The sequence below is a fragment of the Cnephaeus nilssonii genome (assembly GCF_951640355.1).
Source record: "Cnephaeus nilssonii genome assembly, chromosome: 4".
NCBI classification, from domain to species: Eukaryota; Metazoa; Chordata; class Mammalia; order Chiroptera; family Vespertilionidae; genus Cnephaeus; species Cnephaeus nilssonii.
Window position 1 is genome coordinate 29,865,601 of NC_137075.1, and position 19,911 is coordinate 29,885,511.

Below are 19,911 nucleotides of genomic sequence, written 5' to 3' on the forward strand. Positions count from 1 at the left end.
CTACAGTTTCTCTCAGAATGTCCCTAATAACTATATGTCTGCCTTTGACTAGGGTCCGGTTTGAACACAGAGGAATTTCCATGACATTAATGTGACCATTTTCTAGTACTACTACTAGAGTGCTTCCACCCATCAGGTCATATCCCATAGATAATGTTGCGAGCTCAGATCCCACCTGATATTCTCATATTGCCTCAGACATTACATCTGTGGTCACCCACATTGGAGTCAGCCCTCTAACTCCTGTTTCATTCAGGCCTGCCTTAATCTCCTCTCTTTAATGTTCTGCCTTTGAAGAAAGCACTGTACTAGACCTTGTGCACTTCAATAAATGGAAAACTGGTATTTTAGCTGTGCTTTTGGCAGTGACAATATTTTTTTATGACCATTTGAAAAACGAATGTTATATGGATGGTTACCTGTCATCTTCAAAGTTAACACCAGAGCTAGCAACATGGCATTTTGACATTCAGTGCTAACATCCTATGTAAGAAGTTTGTGTTTTTATACTCGGTTCAAAACACTCTACCTATGGATTTGTATGCCCCTGACAGATTTTTCATAATGCAAAAAGCACTATTAAAGTGTTTTCACAGTTTGGTATATGTTTGAACTTGCAGCTTTCAAAAGACTATATATTTTCTATCACTTCTTTTTATCTCTTCCATTAAGCTAAATGTTTTCATATCATTGCTATAAACAAGCCCGTGATGATCTAGATTGCCAATATTCCCTTACTCATTCAAGAACTTTCATTAGTCAGAAGCTAAGATGTGTTTTCAGTGGAAATGTCATATTTTAATACAGAATATGGTACAATTTCAGGTACTAGGTGTTTTGAAAACATTAATCTTCAAACAAACTGGTATTATCACTGTTATTCCATAAACATAAAAATGAAAAAGAGCTAATAAGTAAATCGCCTAACATCTTGCAAAAATAAAAGTAGAATTAGAATATCATCAATTTCATATCCATCTGTGTCACTGGACAATAAAATCAGACTTTTCTTAAGGAGTTATATAGGCTACTTATCAAAATATGGTTCAACCTATATTATGGGCTGTTGTATGTCAGAATTATTATTGATGGCTTTAAAAATAGTTTAGTCTATGAAATATAGAATACATGGAGAAGAGTATATAAAATGTATGAGGATTGGTTATAGTAAAATAATAACATGAACCCCATATATCCATCACCCAAGTTAAGAAATAGAACATTACAATTTAAAAGCCCTCTATCATATTTCCTTGAGTACATTTCTCTTTGTCTTCCCCTACCCAGAGAAAAGCAGTCCTAAATTTTGATTTAATAATTTCATAGGTTTTCTTTATATTTTTACAACCTATGCATAAACTCTCATACAATATACAACTTCCATGAAGTCTTCTCACTTTGCATTTAACATAAATGGAAACTTAACTGTACCTATTCTTACTTCTTATACTGAACGATATACTTTGAGGTTTATCAATGTTGATGTATCAGGCTATGTTTCATTAATTTTCTCTGCTCTATAGGATTTCACTGTATACATATACTACAGTTTATTTATTCTTTTATATTTGATAGATTTATTTATTTTTTTGTTACTACCCTAATGTTCTTGCAAAGCATTCGTGTAAATGGCTTATTTGTGCACAGAGTCAATAGAGCAAATGTTAACTAGTGGAATTGCTGGCTAATAAATCCAGGCATATTCAACCTAGCAATATTGTAGCAATCATAATGTGCTAGAACAACTTCCAAAATCTTAGTGTTTAAAACATCAAAGGTTTATTTTTTGCTTGTGTTATGTTTTCATCTTAGATAGGGGTTGGGTAGGGAGAGTCTCTTCCACATTCTTCTTCGGGGAATGTTACCAGTTACCATGGAAGAGGGGGAAAACTTGGTTAATCATTCACACCTCTTAAATCTTCCCCTTTGGAAATTATAAAGGTCATGTAGCCACGCAACTTCAAGGGGTAGTGCAATTATAACACTGAGAAGAAAAATCTCTAAATAGCCTGAATGTCTACTAATGATGACTACAAACTATTCTCAAAGTGATTGCTCCAATTTACACATCTACAAGAGAGGATGAGAGTTTCATTTCTTCATATCTGATACTGTTAGCTATTAGAACTTTTTAAATCTGATGAATATGACCCATCTCACTGGGATTTTAATTTGCATCTTCCTGATTAGTAATGAGACTAAGTATCTTTTCATAACTATATAAGTGTTTTGTACTCATACAAAATTCTTCTTTTGTAAAATTCCTCTTGTTATTTTATCATTTTTCATTTGAAACGTAGTTCCCATTTTTTAAAATAATGATTTGGAGGAACATTTACATATTCTGGTTTAATTCTGTGGCTTGTTTTTTTACACTATTTATGATGTGCTTTGATGAATAGATTTTTTCAATGTAGTAAAATTTATTAATCCTTTATTGTTTTTATATATTTATTTGTTTAGTTTCTTGTTAATACTCACCTAAGGATATTTTTTCCATTGCCTTTCAAAGGTAGTAGAAGGGAAGGGAGAGAGAGAAAGAGAGAGAGAGAGAGAGAGAGAGAGAGAGAGAGAGAGAGAGAGAGAGAGAAACATCGATGTGAGAGAGACACATGATCTGGTTGCCTCCCGCAAGCACCCCAGCAGAGGGCAGGGAACAAACCCACAACCCAGGTCTGTGCCCTTGACCAGAAATTGAATCTGCAACCTTTTGCTCTAACCACTCAGTAATACTAGCCAGGGTTTGTTTTTATTTTTTATGTCTTATTTAGGAAATTTTTTCCTACATGAAGAAATATACTCTCCTATATCATTTTCTAAATGTTCTATAGTTTGACTCTCATGTCGATGTCTGTAGATAATGTGACATAGAGCTCTGTTTTTGCTTTTTTTTCCTTTTCTTCATATGTATAGCTTTACACCAGTCAGGTAGATTATTGATGGCTGTCAGCCAGGGGAGCACATTTTGATGCCTAGAGGACGTTTGAAAATGTCTGGAGACACTTATATTTGTCACAATGGGAAACAGGGTGCTTCTGGCATCAAGTGGGTAGAGGCCAGAGATGCTGATAAAAACATCCTGCAAATCACAGACACATCCCAACCCACACACACACATCAAAGAATATCCATCTCATTATCAATAGTGCTGAGGTTGAGAAAATCTGGATTAGATTGTCCCATGGTAGCAAACAAACCCCAAGTCTTTTGACAATAAAGGTTGTTTCTCCCTCACCTTCATGTGAATTGAGGACTGACTGACACTCTGCTCCCCTGCACAGATCATTGCCAATCTCACAGCAGAGGCCACCGGGGAATGCAATTGTAGCGCGTATGCAATGGCTCCCTCCACCAGAGGCGTCACACATCTCTTACTCTCAGATTTCTTTGGCCAAAATCAATTATCTAAGTTTCCACTTTAAGGAGCTGGGATATGAAACAAATTAAACCCAAACTGAATACAAGAAAGGAGATAATAAAGATAAGAATGAAATCAATGAAATAGAAAAATGTCAGGTATTCAGTGTCTATGTGTGGCTAGTGATTACTGCATGGGACAGCACAGGGAGAACATTTCCGCCTTCACAGACAGTGTGATGGAAGAGTGCTGCACTAGACAATCTGCTGGGATATAGACAATCTGAGTGATGCTATTGATCTTATTTTCTTAATTGCATTAAAAACACTACATCTAAGAACTGCAGAAAGCTGCTTTTTTTTTTTAATGTACATGAAATGTTCTCCAATACTATATGCTGGTTCACTAAACAAGTCTCAATAGGCTTCAAAACTATTGAAATCTTACAAATATCTCTACTCATAACATTAGTAAATTAGAAATCAGTCAAAAAATCTAAAAATTAAGAAACACAATCTAAATAAATATATAAATAAAAAATTAAAAACACATATTTAAAGAACCCAAAGGTCCAAGAAAAACAATCGCATAGGAATTTACTTTCAACTGAGTGGTAATTAAAATATAACATATAAAAATAAAGGTAATAAAGTGCAGGTAATGAAGTGCTCGCAGTAAAATTAGTAATTTTAAATATTTGTTTTAGCAAAGTGAAAGGTCTAAAAATCAATAGTTTGAATTCCTACTTTAGGAGCAAGGAAACAAAGCAAACTAAATATAAGAAAACAAAGGATACAGATAAGAATAAAACTCGATGAAACATAAAAATAGTTCAACAATAGAAAACATAAGTTAAATCAAAAGCTATAATTTTAAAGATCAATAAAATTGGTTAATCTGTAAATAGACATGTAAGAAAGACACAAATTATCAATATCAACAATGGAAAAGGGAATACCTCCATAGATCCTAAAGGCATTAACAGCATTAACAGTAAGCACATATTATAAACAATTTCATGTCAATAAATTGAACAACATAAACACAATAGGCAAACTCCTTGAAAGATTCAATTCCAAATATAACATTAAATTTTCAAAATGGCCGAAACCGGTTTGGCTCAGTGGATAGAGCATCGGCCTGCGGACTGAAAGGTCCCAGGTTCGATTCCGGTCAAGGGCATGTACCTTGGTTGTGGGTACATCCCCAGTAGGGGGTGTGCAAGAGGCAGCTGATCGATGTTTCTCTCTCATCGATGTTTCTAACTTTCTATCCCTCTCTCTTCCTCTCTGTAAAAAATCAATAAAATATATTTTTAAACAAAATTTTTCAAAATGAATAGCTGTAGATTTCCCAAAAATTAATTAATAATCTTTCTACAAAGAAACCTCCAGGCTTAAATAGGTTTACAGATGAATTCTGTCAACCATTTAAGAAAGAAAGAATACCAATCATACACAGACTCAGAACATAGAAAAAGTAAGCAATACTTGCTAACACATTTAAAAGGCCAGTTTCATTCTAATACTAAAACCAAAGACATTACAAAAACTGAAAATTAAGGACAAATAAAATTTATGAATGTAAACACAAACATCTTACTATTAGCAAATCATATCCATATAAATTATTCATATTCGTATACATCTATATTAATATCTCTATGTATTAAATCTAGTAATAACTTCCTTCTTTTCTAGTCATACTTAGCTCACATATAGTTGTGACTAAGATGAAGTTAGTAGAGACTTTGAGGCACTCAATTGTTAGTTGTGCCTCTGTGGGCATCTGGCAAATGGGGTGAAAAAGGGAGGCACTAGAGGAAGGAGGTAAAAAGACATAATAAGGTGAATATAATAAATAGGGAGGAGAAGGAACCAAGTAGCACAAAGAGGAAAGCAATGGACATTTTGTAGACTCCTTTTATATGCAAAAAAGAAATAATCAAGTCACCTTTTCCTCACAGGTGAAGTGGAAACTATGGGACTTTTTAGGGTCAAGATTTGACTCTAAAGTCCTGGGAGTTGTGTACTTCTGTTTAGCCAATTTATTTTTTAGGGGAATACTAATGAGTAGGACCTTCCAGTGGTTTTATTGTCCTTTTTTTTTTTAAAGGCTCTTGCTGTGATACACTTTAATTAATAATGGTATATAACTACTAATACATGGTTTACTGATTAGAAAATCCGACCCCTGAGTAGTTTTCATTACAGGAATGTAAAAAATATATTAGCAAATAATATACATGCTAATATATTGATATTTCTGAGATTTCACATATATTGACAGTACCTGGTATTTTTGAAATGTAAATTGTGTAGAGTACATATTTTTAAAAACACTTCTTTTATTTTAAATCTTTATTGTTGAAAGTATCACATAGATCCTTCTTTTTCCCCCATTAACCTCTTCCAGCCAGCTCCTGTCCCTCCACCCTAGGCCCTCACCACCCCATTATCTGTGTCCACGGGTTATGCATATATGCATACAAGTTCATTGGTTGATCTCTTCCCATCACCCGCCCCTGCCTTCCCTCTGAGGTTCAACAGTCTGTTCATGTTTCTATGTCTCTGGGTCTGTTTTTGATCGTCAGTTTAATTGGTTCATTAGATTCCATATATGAGTGAGATCATGTGGTACTTATCTTTCTCTGACTGGCTTATTTCACGCAGCATAATACTCTCCAGGTCCATCCATACTGTTGCAAATGGCAAGAGTTCTTTCTGTTTTATTGCTGCATAGTATTCCATTAAAAACAAACAAACTGTGGTACATTTACACAGTAAAAAAACTTTTAAAACCTCATCCTGCTTTAACTACAAGATTAGTAGTGTCTTTGAATAGAGTTTCTCATTCTATATGGAGTATAGAACAACATTGTAAATAATACTAAATTTGTCGGTTCAGCAAATGTGAAGTGTTTGTGTAGATTTAGCTTTCAGACATTAAAAAGCAATAATTTACAAATAAAGAAGATGACATTATAATGTAGCTGGCTTAAATGTAGCATAAATCTTGCAACTTTGACTCTTCTTGACTAGTTTGTTTGCATCTGTCTTCATTAAAGTGAATGTAATGCCCAAACCTCTAAGTTCTCATGTACTATGGATAAAATTTTAGGTAATTAAATAGTAGCAGTGATTCATTTAAAATATTTATCAGACACATATTTTCATCATATATTTTCCTGAGAAATGAAAGTGCAATGATGACTTAGCCAGACATAAGTCCTGGTACCTTGGATTTCATGATTTCAAGATGCCATAGTGAAGTGATTTTCAAATTTGCACTTCTGGTTGAGAACATCTCAAGATGTCTCATTGTCTCCAGCATAACCACCAAATTCTCAAAGCAGAATACACAACAAACAATGAAACCCAGAAAAACTATTATGTCAATGGCCTATTCTGGAGCCTGGGAAATACGTGTTGTAATATCATGCAAAAGATATTTTGCAACTTTGGAACAATGCAACTCACGAATCCTTAAGGATTATATCTTTATTTCCTTATAACTAAACATCCATGGGTATAACACATTATTTCCTATTCTGCCATCCATCTCAGACTTCCTAGTGGAAAGTAAGGTGGAGGCATCAAAATAATTCCCTGCTTCAATCAATTCCAGTTTTCTCTTTCAGAATTATTATAATAATTTTAAAAAGGGGGAAAATAAAAAGGAAAAGAAAACTAATTGCTACTTTTAAAGTAAAATTTTACTAACCTTTTAAGCAGTTCCATCTTGTGCTAATTGGTCATTGAACAATATTTTGTAAACTGTGTGCCTCCTAGTATTTTACACAAAAGCTGGAGTTCTGAATACATTTGATTTGAATTTTTGAGCTTTTAAATATTTTTACCATTTCAAAGCCATGTTAAGTAAATATATCATTCACCAAATTTTAATACATTGATGACCAGCATAGCTTGCATTTGTGTTGTCATGTTAAGCTCTTTAGGTTTTGTTTTAGTAATAATTTTTTTCTGAGATTTCTGAATTATAAAATTGTGAACATCCTATATAATAAAAGGCTAATATGCAAATCGACCAAATGGCAGAATGACCAGTCACTATGATGCTCACTGACCACCAGGGTGCAGATGCTCAATGCAGGTGCTGCCATCTGATGGTCAGTGTGCTCACACAGGGGGAGCACCACTCAGCCAGAATCCGCGCTCACAGCTGGCAAGCACAGCGGCGGTGGCAGAAGCCTCTCCTGCCTCCATAGCAGTGCTAAGGATGTCCAACTGCCAGCTGGGGAGCAGGCCTAAGCCGTCAGTAGGACATCCCCCAAGGGCTCCCGGACTGCGAGAGGGCGCCGGCCGGCTGAAGGACCCTCCCTCCAGTGCATGAATTTCGTGCACCAGGCCTCTAGTAAATTTATAAAACTATGAATTTCATATTATAAAGAGAATTATAAAATTGGCAGAAAATGTGTATTTTTTAAAAATCTATTGTTATCAGTTGGAATTTGTCTTTGTAAATCATTTTCTTAATTCTATGCCATCAAAATAAAGAAATAAATTAGACACTAAAGCTGATATTTACAACTTCTAAATTCAAGTCTTTATATCATAAAATGATTTAATTTTTCACCATAATTTAAAAAAATTTAACTTTATTGTTAAAAATTCACCATAATTAATTTTAAAATAAATGTTGCAAGTTTAATTCATATAGTAAATTTATATTAATATTTCTTTTCTTCCATTTCATAAAGATATTTATTTATTTATTCCTCACCTGAGGATATGTTTATTGATTTTAGAGAGAGAGAAAGAGAGAGCAAGAGAGTGAGAAAGAGAAACATCATAATGAGAGAAACATTGATTGGTTGCCTCCTGACACTCCCTGACCTGGGATAGAACCCGTAGCCTAGCTATGTCCCCTGATTGGGAATCAAACAGGCAACCTTTTGGTGTATGGGACTACCCTCCAATCACTGAACAACCTGGTCAGGGCAAAATATTTTTCATTTTTATTGGAAAAAAGAATTCCACTGAAAATCACAACCTAAATTACATATGTGTATCTAGCTTAGCTTTTGTTTTCAGTGTTCAGATGTCTAAACAGTTTTTCTTGTGTCAGGATGGATTATCTGAAAAACAATAACTACTATTTAATGGTACTTAGAAGGTCATAATGAAGATAATATCCACTTAATTGGTATTCAAACTCAAAAATTATAAAACAATTTTTTTGTATTTTTCTGTGATGAATACATAACTCAATGTTTATCTTTGGACGTTATGCCAGTCAAAGATTGCCTGGCATTCAGTTACTTCAGAAAAAAGTTTGTTTTCATTCAATATTAGTAGTCTGAACAAATAAGTGTAAACATATTGGCTGACATCCCAGGCAATTAACAGAATGGGTGAAGTGCTCCAGAATAAGTATTAGTTATGGAAACCATGGCAAAGCCCTTAGCCCATGCTCTGCCTAAAAGAGCAACTGCTATTTAGCTTTGGCTAATTATTGCTACACATGAATGTGAGATCAGATTTACCATATTATGTGATTTTTTTCAAAAGGTCACTAGAAAACCTTAAAAAAAAAAAGAAAACAAACATAAAATCTATCTATTTTTAAATGTTGGCCCCCAAAATGGAATTACAGTACTGGCAAAATAAAATAAGGTAGTCAGTTTGTAATCTCTCAACGATATAATTCAAGTTCAATTGTTTCAAAATAGTTTCATTTTGTGTGGATCACAAGGACATCCTATATAATAATCCTATATAATAAAAGGCTAATGTGCAAATCGACCATACAGCGGAATGATGGGTTGCTGTGACGCACACTGAACACCAGGGGACTGATACTCAACTCAGGAGCTCTCCCTGGTGGTCAGTGAGCTCCCACAAAGGGAGCGCCTCTCAGCTAGAAGCCGGGCTCATGGCTGGCGAGTGCAGCGGCGGTGGCGGGAGCCTCTTCTGCCTCCTCAACAGCACTAAGGATATCCGACTGCCAGCTTAGGCCCACTCCCCTTAAGGAGGGTGCCTAAGCCATCAGTCAGACATCCCTCGAGGGCTCCCAGACTGCGAGAGGGCACAGGCTGGGCTGAGGGATACCCCTCCCCCAGTGCACAAATTTCATGCACCGGGCCTCTAGTATCTATAATAATAATAAAAGTGTAATATGCTAATTAGACCGGACAGCTGAATGACCTTCACGACATCCTTCCAGATGAACTTCCAGACAAAGCCAGGGCTGTGAGGGCCAAGGTAAGTGGCTGCTGCTGCGAGGGCCAAACCCCTTTTACGAATTTCATGCATTGGGCCTCTAGTATATTATAAAAGAATACATTCACATTTAAAACTATGTAAAGAATTCAGGCTCACACATCATATGTAAAATTACTTAAGCATTTATATATTTTAAAATATTTATTGCAGTACATTGTATTCTTCTTTGGCTATTAATAATGTATTAAAAATCTGTAACAGAATATTCTAAAAAAATAGATTCAAGCTTAACTGTTTCACTCGTTAAAAATAATTAAAGAAGTCATTTCCTTGATTTCTTAACCATATCTCATAGTCTTTTCATATTACACAGAAATCCAGAACTATAAGGTTTCTTGAAAATATCTAATAAAATCCTTTGTTATGAATGAATAAAGTCCAGAAAGTAAAAGTGCTTATCTAATATCACAGAGATAGTTAACAGCAGAGATTTCAAATAGCATAAAGTAAAGAAGTAACATTTAATATTCCAAAATGAGATTATGAAGACTGAGGAGCAAAAAGTACATAGTAAATTAAAATATAAATTATACAATTGATATAGATGCAGACATATCTGAGTCAATTTACTAACTAAATACTTTACTCTTATTTTTAATGGACATTCACTAATACATTTGCAGTTGGTAAACGGTTTTCAAGTTGTTACCTCAGAGTGAAAGAATCCTGGATGGGTACCATTTGTATCTGGGGGAATTTCAGAGGCTGTGTCAGTGGACAGAGCTGGTGTTCTGAGCATCAGTAGCAATTAAACTCAGTATCTGTCATTCAACTTTACTTTGCAAATAAGCTGAGAATTCAGAGATTTTTTTTTTATTGACACAAAATAGGAATTTAGTGGACAGTTCAATAGGGAAAAGAGTTTAGAAACTAACTGTAAAAGATGAGAACTTTGCTGCTAACTGTCAGAAGAGCTGCCGATTCAGACAGGTTCCAACAGGGAATGGTGGCATTTTCTATCAGAACCACAGAGCAGCTTGAGAAACCAGGACTGGATATTAATGGAGCCAGTATAATTGCTCCATATACTAAACATCATGCTTTATATGTTCTAAAACAAAGCAAATCATATTCAATATCTTCACTCTCCAGACTTATAAAAATTATATTTTTTTGTATTTCATAGAGGGGCTATTTTCCTCTCCAGAAATATCCAAGGATCTGGAGGAAGTGTAGTTGGTACCTGTTGGGAGGTGTGCTGGTCTTTACTTTATGGCAATTATTATTTCCTTATGTTCCATGATGCTATTGTGGTTCATCTCCTGCTATATGTTGGGCACTGATCCACTGACAGGCTCAATTAGCCTAACATGGTGATGTCACTTAATAAGTGTACAAAAATCTATATAGCACTGCCTTAAAGACCGGAATGCTAAGTGATTGGTCTTTAAAAGCGTCACTCAGCTACTCCCCATTTAAGGAGCTACATGCAATGGACTCACATTTGTAACTCTCCCAGTTTCTCAGGTAGTGTTACTTCCTTATTCCCAACTCTCACTACATTCTCTTCTTTTTCTGGACAAACCTCTCTAGCTTCAAAAACTCTTGGGTAGAGCTTTTCCTGTAGTTACCTAGCAGTTGTCTTGGGGACCTGAAACACTGAAAACTTTAATGTCCCCGCTTAAGGCAGAAACTTCAGATTCAGAATACTAAGCCTTGGTACCTTCTGAGTGGAAAAAAGCTCATTTTTAGAGTACTATATATGTCGAAGTGATACAAAGCATATAATAGCTCAATAAACTCCTAACACACAAATTCTGGCAAAGGAACTGTTTCACTTAAGGTAGAATTAACTTCACATCTAATGAGTAAAAATGATTAAGACAAAGAACAAGTCAAGCAGATGATAAAGACTGGTGATCATGGGGCCGGAGTGGGGTGGAAGGTTGTGTTAATGAAATAAGCAACTGCAATCTTAGGATTAATAAAGGGGATATGGGAGCATGTCTTGGTTCACAGGGTTAGTATAAAGAATAAAAGTGACATAGTTTTGGACTGGAGTGGGGACAGAGAGCTGGGAATAAACCTGAAAATGAAACTGAGACCTTAATTTTTAAAAGGAAATGTAACACACTTTTTCTTGCACGATATTTTTGACAGGAATTAAAAGCTAAACAAAAGCATAATGTGGTGTGTGTGGTATATGTATGTGTATAATATTTATGCTTCTATCATTGTAGAACAGCCAGATAAATACAACATGTTCTTGTTGAATACATAGGCTACCTTATGTTCAATGAGAACATACTTATTATATTTTTAGGATAATGTTTCTGAGGTTCATCCATGTTGTAGCATGTATAAGTACTTCACTTCTTTTTATGGCTAAATACTATTCTATTGTATGACTATCCCACATTTTGTAATCCCTTCATTAGTCGACGAAGATTTTGGTTGCTTCCACTTTTTAGCTATTGTGACTAATGCTACTATTAGCATTCATGTAAAAGTGTTTGCTCAAAATCGTTTTCAGTTCTTTTGGGCAAGGACCCAATTCTTAGGAGTGAAATTTTTGGGTCACATGGAATGCTATCTTTAGCTTTTTGAGGAACCACCAGATAGGGTAGCTAAAATTCTCAGAGTGGCAGAGTACTGAGAGAAAAGAGCTCCACAGCAAAAGACCTTTGGAAATCTGAAAGGATCCTCTTGGGACTTTAGCTGAGTACTAAGCAGCACATGCATTGGAGGAAACTGCCTAAGGATTAGAGGTAATAGTGACTGGTACTCAGAAAGACAGAGCTGGGAATAGTTCCCACTCCCTCTACCCAGAGTGGAAAATTTCATAATTCACTCTGAATCAACTAGAGTACAAAGAGGGTTTTGCCTCAATTGTGGGATAAGATTAGCCCTAAATTAAACAGTGATCTGGCCCAACCTTATAAAGCTTAAAAGCAAGACCCCAAAAATTCAAACTATTTACATTAACCACGTTCAAGAAAAAAGTTTTAAGAACATTTATAGAAACCTGCATACGAGTAAAATTAACAATACCTGACATCCCATAAAAATACTAGACATGCAGAAAAGCAATACAATATGATTCATATTGAAGAGAAAAAGCAAACAATTAAAACCATATCAGAAATGACATAATATTGTCAACAAACAAAGATATGATATTAAAATAATTGTAACTGCCTTCTATATGTTCAAGAATCTACATAATTTATTTATTATGTGAATTCTTGGAATATATTAAAAAAGACAACTAAAGATGAAAACTACAATGTCTAAGATGGGAAATCTACTAAACTAGAGGCCCGGTGCATGAAATTCATGCATGCGGGTGGCTGTCCCTCAGCCCAGCCTGCACCCTCTCCAATCTGGGACTCCTTGAGGGATGTCCAACCACTTGTTTTGGGATCAGGCCTAAACGGGCAGTCAGACATCCCTCTCACAATCCAGGACTGCTGGCTCCCAACTGCTCACCTGCCTCTGCCTGATTGCCCCTAACCGCTTCTGCCTGCCAGCCTGATCACCCACTAACCACTCCCTGCCTTCCTGATCAACGCCTAATTGCTCCCCGGCCAGCCCGATTGCCCCTAACTGTCCTCCCCTGCCGACCTAGTAAACCCTAATTGCCCTCCCCTGCAGGCCTGGTCCCCTGCAACTGCCCTCCTCTGCTGGACTGGTCATCCCCAACTGCCCTCCCTGCTGGCCTGATCGCCCACAACTGCTCTCCCCTGCAGGCCTGCTCCCCCACAACTGCCCTCCCCTGCAGGCCCTCCCCTCTGTCAACAATCTGTTCTCTGTATCTAGGATTTTGTTTCTATTTTGTGTGTTCATTTATTTTGCTTTTTAAATTCCACATATAAGTGAAATCATATGGTATTTGTCTTTCTCTGTCTTATTTCACTTCGTATAATACCATCCAGAAATCCGAAACATTAATTCAAAAATATATCTGCATCCGCATCCCTCTGTCACTGAAGCATCATTTACAATAGCCAAGATATAGAAGCAACCTAAGTGTTCCTAGTAATCTTGACCAGCAAAATGTTTCTTTCCCATCTGCATGATTTTAGGCTATTTGGGTCTAGAGATCTTAGTTTCAAAGCAATGAATGCATCCACCAGGGGACACCGTAAAGATTCCATTGAACTGAAATCTGAGGCTGCCATTTGGCCACTTTGGCCTCTGGAGCCTCTGAATCAACAGGAAAAGAAAGGGGTAACTATGCCAGCTGCAGTGGTTGATCCTATCAAGAAAAAAATAGGTGCTATTACACAATGGGGGTCAAGAAGATTATGTCTGAAATACAAGAGATCCCTTAGGGCTTCTCTTTGTATTCCCACGTCCTTTGATTAAAGTCAATGGAAAGCTAAAACACAATTCAGGTAGGATTTCTAATAGCTAAAATCCTTCAGCAATTAAGTTTTGCATAATTCTACTTGGCTAAGGACCACAACCAGCTGAAGTACTTGCTGAAGACAAAGGAAATATGTAAAAGGTAGTGGAAAAAGGAAATGAAAGAGGGTAATGGAAGAGTGGAAGAAGTACCAGCTTTGATGATGTGACCATTGCAGAAATGAAGACTGTAATCATTATATGTGCTTCTTTATTATTTTGATGTGACTTTCTATGTGCATTAATTTTTTCATTATCCATCTCACCCTCTTATTATGTAACATAAAGCATGTTAATAACAGTTAATTTTATATTTCAGTATTTAATTAACAGGCTATCACAGGATTTTATGTCCTCCCCTAGGGGAAGGGTTAGCATGTTTTCAGTTTTACATGGGATAGCTCATTCCATTATGTCATTATGTTAGAAGTATAATTTTGTTGTTATCTTTATTTGGAGATTATGCTTTAAGGAGATGTGTATGGTGTCAGTTGACAAAGTGTGGCTGTGATGACATTCTGATATGTCAGCTAAGCTGGGTCTAACTACATTTCTCAGAGTCCCTTGTTTAGTGTGTTTCTTGTTAGAGTGGTCTGCAAGGGATAGTCTCTTGTGAGAGTTGGAGGACAGAAGGGAGACAGCAGCCATTTTGTAGCATGCATACAACTTCTATTTATTCAGACAATGGTCTAGATCCCACTGTCTAGGGATTTATGAGTTGTAATTAAAGTTCCAATTTTGAATTCAAAAGGGAGATTATCCTGGGTGGGCCTGACTTAACCAGGGAGTAGTCATCAAAGCAAACATGTCTCTCTGAAAATTGGAGACTCCAAACACAGTTGGTCTGCAATTGCTCTCCCTTCCTTCTATATCTTTTCCTCCTGACTGCCCATCTGTAGATTTTGGGCTTGCTTAGCCAGAACATGTAATTATGTAAGCTAATTCCCTTAACTTGACTATCACTATATGTCTATATCTAACCTATATCTACATGTGTGTAAATATATATGTATATATATATTTTTAAAATATATAACTTACTGGTCTGCTTCTCTGATTGAAACATGATTGATAGACATTAAAGGAGATTTATGAGACATATCAACCAGTTGCAATGTATTTATTTGGGTAGAGGTTTAAACAAAATGTGAAAAACAACCATTATAAGACCATTGGGGAAATTTAAACTCAGATTGGATAATGACAGTATTAAGGAGTTTTTGTCAATTGTTTTCAATATAATAATGGCATTTTGGAGAGTTTTTTAAAAACTGTAATATTTTCAGAATAAAAATATTATCATAGAATTTGATTCAAAATTGTCCTCAGGGGTGAGATTATAAATGAAACAAGATTATTCAGGAGTTTATTGTTTTGAAGGTAGGATTCATTATATTATTTTATCTCCTTTTGAATACATTTGAAATTTTTCCATAATGAGAAAGTAAAATAATTTTTAAAAGCCCACAAATACTTAACCTTGAGAAGAAAAGGTTAAATAAAAGCAAATTATATATTTACTAATTTTTCTACCCCCACTTCAGACACTATGAAGAGCTGCTATACCAAGTTTCTCCTTGTCGCCCTCTTTTTATCACACATGCAGACATACAAACCTCCTTTCTACATCATATGCACATAAATATCCATATGTAAAATGTAGGTAAGTTCTATAACATCTCAATTATATGAAATAATACATGAATAATTTACATGATGGAAATTAGACACTTCTGACCAATTATAGAAATGTTTCTACACAGTGAAACCGAAAGATTAAATAAAATCTAGATAGGCGTTTGGTAATACAATTATTTTAATATACAGGGATGTCAATTTCTTCTTGCACTTATAAACACAAGTAACATTATTATAAGACAAACAGAACTTATTATTTGACCTATAATAAACAATGGAAACAGCAAACTACATTAGAAAGAAACATTGACCAGAAACTTTAAAAGCTTGTCTAGAAGTCTTAAGAAGTACTATGGTTTACTTGAACAGCAGGAAGTAAACACATAAGAAATCTCAATAACCCCAAAATGTAAGCAATTCCTGGTTGCTATCTGTGGATCCAATTTTTAAAAAAATATATTATATTGATTTTTGAGAGAGAGGAAGGGAGAGGGAGAGGGAGATAGAAACATCAATGAGAGAAGAATATTAATCAGCTACCTCCTGCATGCCCCCTACTGGGACTGAGCCAAAAACTTGGACATGTGCCCTGACATGGAATCCAACAGGTGAATTCTTGGTGACCTCCTGGGACAATGCTCAATCCACTGAGCCATACCAGCTGGGCTTCAATGGTTTGTTATTTGAAGTTGTATTTCATTACATTTATAATGTCTCATTTATTATTTCTTCAATTCACTTCATCTTGCTACATATAATACTTCCTTAAGAAGAGTCATCCTATCAAAACGGTCATTTCCATGTTAAAATGTGAAATGATACATTTTAAAATTCTAGTCTACTACTTTCTACCTTTGTTCTTGATCTCTGGTCTTAGCTCTAGCTAAGATAAGCATAGGTAGGGAATAAAACATTGTAGAGAGTAGAGGATGTGGGGATGTTTTAATTTATTATGCCACAGTAATATAAGATTGAATTCTGATAAACATTTCTACTATTACAAGTGGGGAAATTACCATATAAAAGAGATTTTATGTTTTATAATTTTCAAGCTAAAACAAAAAGTCAAAGCTCTTGAGTATTAGTAAGGTGACCAATATAATTTATTGTCCAAATTGGGACAATTTTGAGGGTATTTATAATTGCTCTGGGACATCAGCATAAGCCAGGACCATCTTAGGCAAATGGAGATTCAAGGTCACACTAAGCATTATCAAAATAAAGCATGTGTAATTAAAAATATTTTATGAATGCAACAGTAAGTAACTTAAACTTAGTCCATATAACATGAATACTATTCAGTTATTGCCCGAATGGCATGGCTCAGTGGTTGAGGCTCAACCTATGAATCAGGACATCTTAGTTTGATTTCCAGCAGGGCACATGCCTGGGTTGTGGGCTCCATTCCTAGTAGGGTCGTGCAGGAGGCAGCCAATCAATTATTCTCTTGCATCATTAATGCTTCTCTCTCTCTCCCTTCCTCTCTGAAATCAATAAAAATATATTTTAGAAAAACACTAGTCAATTATTGCTTCTTTAGTTTACTTCCATAGTTTTCTTTTTTGTTTTATCTTAACATGTTTATCATTTACTGTATTTATGTCAGCAATTTTTCATATCAAAATAGTTTAAAAGATGAAACTGTCACATTTTGAATTGTGGTCCCCAGAATATTTTCAACTGAAGATTTTAATGAATCATTTTAAAATGCAAAATGATAGAGAATATAGTAAATATATTATTTACAATATCAAATTGTTTTCCTTGGTATATTTTTTTCATTGTGCCTGAATACATACATCTTTAAAATGTGTATTTTTAACTGATTTAAAAGTACATGTTAAGGCACACAATTCATACTTTTATTTTTGACAATTTTCTTTGTAAGATTCTATGAATTATAGTAAACCTACTAAAAAAGATAGTTTTTAGAGACGTACAGAGCATCCACCAACTCTCCCATATTATAGATGAGGAAAGTGAAACAGCAGGTAAATGACTTACTGTAGGTCACAAAGTAGATAGGCCAGAACTAGATCATTAAACTTTTAATTTTGAAACTAGAGGCCCAGTGCACGAAATTCCTGCACGGGGGGGGGGGGGGGTCGGGTATCCCTCAGCCTGGCCTGCACCCTCTTGCAATCTGGGACCCCTGGGGGATGTCCAACTGCTGGTTTAGGCCTGATCCCACACTGGCAGTTGGACATCCCTCTCGCAATCTGGGACTGCTGGTTCCTAACAGCTCACCTGCCAGCCTGCCTAATTGCCCCTAACCACTCGCCTGCCTGCCTGATTGCCCCTAACCACTCTGACTGCCTGCCTGATCTCCCCTAACTGCTCGCCTGACTGCCTGATCGCCCTTAACTTCTCTACCTCAGCCCCTGCTACTGCAGCTTAGTCTGGAAGGATATCCGGAATGATGTCTGGAAGGTCGTTCAGCTGTCTGGTCTAATTAGCATATTACGCTTTTATCATTATAGATAAGGCTAGGCTTACAGAAGATTGGCAAGGATAGAAGTTCCTCTTTACCTCCAACTTCCCCTAATATTAGCTTTTTACATAACCATGTACCAAATTGTCACAAAGTTCTTTTTATTGCACTATGGGAAGTGTTAGTTTAGTTTTATCGTCTTTAAGGCAAAGGGCAACAAATGCATTTCATAATATTTAGAAAAATGCTAGAAAAAAATAATGATCTATTAGAAATCAAGAAGATATACTTGATGCCAAAAAATTAGGATTTTCCCTAACATATCTCTTTATGAGGATGATGTATTTGCAATTAAGATATGGGCATTTTTTTGAAATAATGCTAATAACACATTTATGTTTCTACATAAATTAGTGTGAGCTTTCATAGACTGTTTCATAAACATAGACACCATCAGTGAATTTATATTATTTAATACAGAAAAATAAAAGATATTTGAATATTTGAGAAGATAAAAGTTCAATAAATCATTTTTCTGTAAGCAGTGAAATCTTAGAAAAGTATTTCTAATCAATACAACTACTTATAGAACTTGTTACATAAGACCTGGGATGTGAGATTAGGTGGTATACTCTTTTGGTACATATTTGCTTCTATTTTCTTTGTGCTACATTGAATTAAAAAGCAACCAGAATATTTACATTGATTTTTCATGTCTTGTATGTTAAGAAACTAAAAATGTGTTTAAAAAAACAGACAAATAATTCAGGCTTTTTACAATCAATGCTTGGTTACAATATTTAGATTGTGATCATTATAAAACCTTAGGTTATTTTTGTTTGTGTTGTTAGTCTTTAAGCTTTCCAAATTCTTTCATATTTATTTGATCTTTCCAATACTTTGCAGAAAGACTGATTCTTCTTTTCCCCTAAATTCATGTTGATACTTACAACAAACTGCTAGCGCCCCACCCATTACTCCTTGACCTTTCTTTTCTGAGCACACTGGTTTTCCATAATGATGGGGATGTCCCACATGGGTGTCTTAGTTCCCCAGCATTTCTAGCCAGTATAAGGGCAGAACAGACTCCAGTCTCCAGAGAAAGTCCTCACAAAAAGAAGCAGTGCTGGGCTGGAAGACTAGCTATCGTGCATTGAATTAATGTACCCTAGGAACAGACCCCCACCAATGACCTAAGAGTTGGTGTCTATATACCCATTTTATTTCACACGTTATTCTGAGGCTACTGTTTTAAATGGTTTCCCAGGAATCCCAATGAGATTAAGCTGTCTGCTCATAGTGATACTTGCTTGGTAATTCACCCTTCATTGCCTTTCTTTCATTCCCTGTCTCACTTCCCCAAGTCCCTACTGTGTTTCCTGAAAACACTTCTAAAATAAACTACTTGCACTTGAGTCCTTAACTCCGGTTCTAATTCTGGTAGAACACAAACTCAGAAAATATTTTCCCAAAGCATAGGCTGAAGTAACACTGAAGTAGAGGGAGTATTTATGTTCTTTAGTAACAGGACTGTTTGTAGGAAAGCAGGAGCATGGAGACAAAGAAATGGGTTTAGGAATATTTGTGGGTATCGACTATTTGTGCTTTCTCTAGAAAGCTGATAATTATTACTGAAAATAGATGATCTTACATCCAGGTTATTCAGACCAAAACTTAGGAAGAAAAAGAACCCCTACTGAAGGCTGATAAAGAAAATTATTATTTTCTATCACAGTTGCTTATAATTCATCAACTAATTAGCAAGAAAAAGCACACAAGTTCTCTTGTGCCTTAATTTGTTAGAAAATATTCAATTTGCAGTGCTGCAGCTCTGGCTGGGTTACTCAGTTGGTTGGAGTGTTGCCCTATGCACCAAATGGTTGAGGGTTTGA